Genomic DNA, 5,029 nt, shown 5'->3' with positions numbered 1-5,029 from the left:
TGTTCATCTGAACATCACTTCTTGCAGAGAAAAATTACAAAGTGATCCAACCCCATCCTACCTAGGTGTGACACTCGACTACACCTTAACCTTTTGTAATCATCTCTGAAAAATAGCTACGAAAACCAAGAGTTGGGGGAACACAATGTGAAAACTTGCCTGAACAAGCTGAGGTGCCACTGTGAGAGTACTGAGCACCTCTGCTATGGGACTGGTCTTCTCAACAGCCAAGTAACTGCGCACCTGTCTGGGCTGCTAGCACTCATACCAAATATGTGGATGTCCAGTTAAATTCTGCAGTGTGTGCTATCACTGGAGCCCTGAAATCTACACTGATTCAATGGTTACTGGTGCTGGCTAATATTGCTCCTCCAGACATTTGCCATGATGATGCTACATACAGAGAGGTCGTTCACATGAATGACAACTCAGACCTCCCCATCCATAGAGATTTAAAGAACCTCCCAGCTCACTTGGTCTCCCAGAAACCTTTATAGTGACATGTACAAGCTCTTGTAGGACATGACAGTGCAGCAGCTTGAAGAAAAGCATAGGATGAAACCACCATTCAGAATAAACTTCTAATCTCTGACCCAACAATAAAACTTCCTGGTTTTGACATGCAAGGCATGTGGATCTGAACCAGGCATGGCTGCTGCAGTCACTTAATGCACAAATGGTGTATTAAGAGTTCTGCAAAATGTGATTGTGGCAATCCTGATCAAACTGCGGACCACATAACAGCATTTGCAGATTTGACAGTTTCATTGCAGAGAGACATTCCCTTTCTTCAAGAGCATTTGACTGGTTAACTAACCTTAAACCTTAAACTAGACTTATAATTGTTGCTTCAAGTCAGCCATATGAAAGAAGTTTTCTTTTCCTATACCTTTTAAACCGTGTATGCAAGGAATGCCCTTCCAGATCCCGTCCATCAAGCCACTATCACCTTAAAAAATTGGTTATAACTCAGGGAATATCCTACTCTGTAAGCACATCAGGCCCTAATGTGTATCTGGTGGATCTGTCTTACTAAAAAATACAGAACGAGGCCTTGAGGCACAATAAAAAGATGAGAATCATTGATCTAGCTGGTGCCTCTTAAAGGCAGCAGAGGCAGAACTTCATCCTTCTGTGCCTTTGCTCTTTCCACTGTCTGCCCTCTCCTGATACCTGGTTTGTACCCTGTGGGGCAAGAGCAGCCCTCCCCCGAGGCTGTACCTGCAGGGTCTCACCACCCCTGTGGCCCTTCCTGCTGGTTTCAGGAGTGTGGGAGGAGTGAAGGGGAACAGTTGGGTTGCAAAGTGTGGCTCTGATTGTCTCCCTGCCTCCTTTTTGCATGAGAGTATACTGCTTGGGAGCTTGGTGGGTGGCCAACACATGGGCTGCTTGGGGGCAGGGAAGGGCAAGGGAAGGCGGCAGCAGCAGCAGCGGAGGAGCAGCTGCAGGTGCTGCTGGAATAGTTGGTGCAGGGTGGCAGACAAGGGAAAAGATCATTTATCTCCTCACACAAGGGGATCTTGCAGCACACTTCCATTGCTTTAACAGCACACCCTTTGGGAATCACTGCATTAAGGCTTTCCACATGTGTCACAGCATGTATCAGAGTGTGGGTGCTATTGTAATATAACCAGCAATAAGAAAAATATTTTTCCATGATATCCACAAACTAACTGGGCTTCCCAAGAGCATCATTTTATCTTGGGATATAGAATTTGGGGCAGGAAATCCCCATTTGTATCCTATATACATGGCAAGCAAGTTTTACAACATGTGATGGACAATAAAACATTGAATCATTCCACTCATTTTGCTTATATATCTTTCTGTGATCTTTATGTTTGTCATGTGCACACGCTCTTCTGTGTGGATATAAATACTGTTTTCTTCCCAGGTCAGGCTTCTGTTGCATAGGTTATTGTAATCATATTCTAATTCAGGGGCAGGCAATTATTTTGTGCAGAGTTCTGGCAAGCCATCAAGGGCCACATGACAGGCAGCCCAGGGCAGATTAATATTAATTTTCTAAATTTTTTTAGGGGCCCATGGGCTGGGTAGAATGGCCCAGCAGGCAGCATCTGGTCACTGGGCTGCATTTTGCCCACCCCTGTTCTAATTGGTCTTCCATGAGGTACATTATCCTATTTACATCTGGATTTGAATGGGATCATATGTATTATTTACAAGGAATACAGAAAAAAAAATCCTAAGCAATGGGCAAGCTTTCAGAAAAGGCTGTGTTTTGATTCTGTGTTTTGTATCTGGCTTAGCTCACTACTCATTTTTTGGATTGTTTACCATTATTTTCATTTCATTCACGGCTTGTGCAGGCAACTATTCTAGTGACTACACAGCTGCTGCTGACCCCTGCAGTAGAATCTGGAAAAGTGCTTGGAGGGATAGTATAGTATGAGAAAATCCAGCAATAGCAGATGTCTCCTAGTGCTAACAAATACACTTTTATACTACACGTTCACTGCATCCTGTTCATACCTAATGAAGAAATGTGTATTATACTGTTAAAGGAGTTCAGCATTATGTACTGCAGCTGTAAAATTCTTTGCAAAAGTAAGGGTAAGCATCTATCTTTGATTTACTCCATTTTTTTAAATTGAGAGTTTGGTTTTATTACCCAATCTTTTATGACACATGCACAAAAACTTAGGATTCTTAGTGGAAGAGAATCTCAGCATTTTAGAATGTAGGTTTTAGTTTACCACCTGGATATTAAGATATTTTTCTGAACTTTTAAGCTAAATACAAACAGTCAAAAAGCCCAAGGCTGAATCAGTTCAGTCTTCACAGGTTGCTAGAGCATGCCTCCCTGCTGGGCTGGACCAGACAGCTTGGGCCAATGCTAGCCTGCCCACACTGCAAGGCAGGGGGAGTTACAGGGGAGGTGGAAAGCTTCCTGGGATGCTGAGGGACTGTGAGTTAATTTGAATCTGGAGGGGATGTGGGACAGAAGTTGAATAAACTGATTTAACCTAGATCAGTTAAGTCTGATACTACATCCATCCAGGTTTATTTTAAAGAAGTTTTAGAAATTTTGAAAATGATTTATGTGAACTGAACTTCTGTTATGTTACAGATTTGACCCAGTTTCCCATCTCTTATACCAGTTAATGTGTAACTTCTGTCCTTAGTTCTATAGTGTTTACAACACTGGGCTGCAAGTTGTACACCAAGGGTGCCTGTAGACGCACTGCGGGGATGCTCCAATGAGCTGCAATTACAGCACATCAGAATAGACTTGAGTAATCGAGACTGCTGGGGCATGTTAATTGCCATGGTTCAGCCAGCCTCCATGTCTCATGTATTAGAGTCCCCACGCTTTAAAATGGCAGTGGGGGCCCTTGAATTTAAGGTCATTGAATTAGCAATTTTGAAGTGCAGGGACGCTAATACATGAGATGCTGCGGCACTTTAGTTAGAGAGGCTTCTGGAGAAACTTGGCATGTCTGGTTTTGGCCAGCTTTCAAATTTGTTTCTAACGTTGGTGAAGATTTAATGGAAGATTTTTTTTTTTTTAATTTAAATTTTATTTTGATTTGCTATTTTTGTCTAAATTTATCTGGGCCTATGGTATTCTGATCTCCTGCAAAATATCTTTCTCCATTAATTCCCTGCTTGCATAGGCAATCAGCATAAGTCTGTGAGGCACTGAGTGTGTCCAACTTCTAGTAAAATTTTGTGCCTTATTGAGCTCTCAGTTGCTGGGTGATTTGTCTCATGGGTGGGGATGGTCAAAACCATTGTTTTTAAACTCATGAAAATTTCAAACATTTCATTTGGTTGCTTCTCTAAATCAACACTTTCTTTCCCTTTTAAAGATTGTGATTTTTTGAGAATGACTTGTCAATTTTTAAAAAATTGAATAATGAAATCATTTTAGACTCTTTTTTTTTTTACATAATTTTTTTTTCTGGCTTAAGCTATCTGCCATTGGTGTTAACCTAGTGGAGAAAAACTTGATAGAGGATTCCTTTTGTATACACTATTTTTTTCTTCCTGTAAAGTTACTTGTATACCCTAATTAAGGTACCTCTCAGTTTTTTTACTTTAAAAAGTAAACAGGTTGAGGTTTTAAAGTATTTCACTATACTCAATTGGAGTACTGAGTCCAGATCTGGGCACTGCACTTTAAGAAGGATGTGGCCTGCCTTGAGAGGGTTCAGAGGAGGGCCACCCGCTTGGTTGGAGGGCAACAGGGCAGGCCCTATGAACCTGTTCAGCCTCAGCAAGTGGAGGCTGAAGGAGGATTTGGTGTCTGCCTACGAACTCATTAGAGGAGATCAGAAGCAAATAGAAAGGGTCCTGTTCCCCGCAGCAGCACCTGGGATGATGAGGAACAAAGGCTGGAGATTAGGAGGCACTATTTCACTGTTAGGGTGGCTAGGATCTGGAACCAACTTCCTAGGGAAGTGGTCCTCACTTCTACCTTGGGTAAATTCAAAAAGAGGTTGGATGAACAGCTGTCTGAGGTTGTGTGATCCCAGCGTGTACTCCGGCCAGTGGCAGGGGGTTAGACTACATGATCTATTTAGGTCCCTTCTGACCCCTAACTACTATGAAACTATAAAGTATTCAAATATTTCTACAGCCTTCAAATAATTTTTTTGTCTTTCTCAACTTTTCAAAATCTTTTAAAAATGCAAGTATCTATCCTGGACAAAGTGTTACAGTAATGGTACCAATATAGCACCAGCGTTATATACAGAGATAAAATCACTCTTTTACTCATTGCTCATCTGCTCCCTTTTCATATATCCTAGTATCACATCAGTACTTTTGCCACAGCATTTCATTAGGACCTTATGTTGATTTGCTTTTATACTTATGTTGTATTACCTAAATCCTTTACATAGTCCTTGTTTTGCAGGATACAGCCCCCCGGCCCCATTCAGATAGTATCTTTGTAATCTTGATTTCTAGAATGTAACTTTGCATTTAGCTACATTAAAATGCATTTTGTACATGAAAGTTGCTTGTTAAGAGGTTTATAAGACAGCAGTGTGGGGATGCAGTC

Source organism: Crocodylus porosus, unplaced genomic scaffold (genome assembly GCF_001723895.1).
Source record: "Crocodylus porosus isolate Cpor-Errol unplaced genomic scaffold, CroPor_comp1, whole genome shotgun sequence".
NCBI classification, from domain to species: Eukaryota; Metazoa; Chordata; order Crocodylia; family Crocodylidae; genus Crocodylus; species Crocodylus porosus.
Note: the sequence above shows the minus strand (reverse complement) of the source record.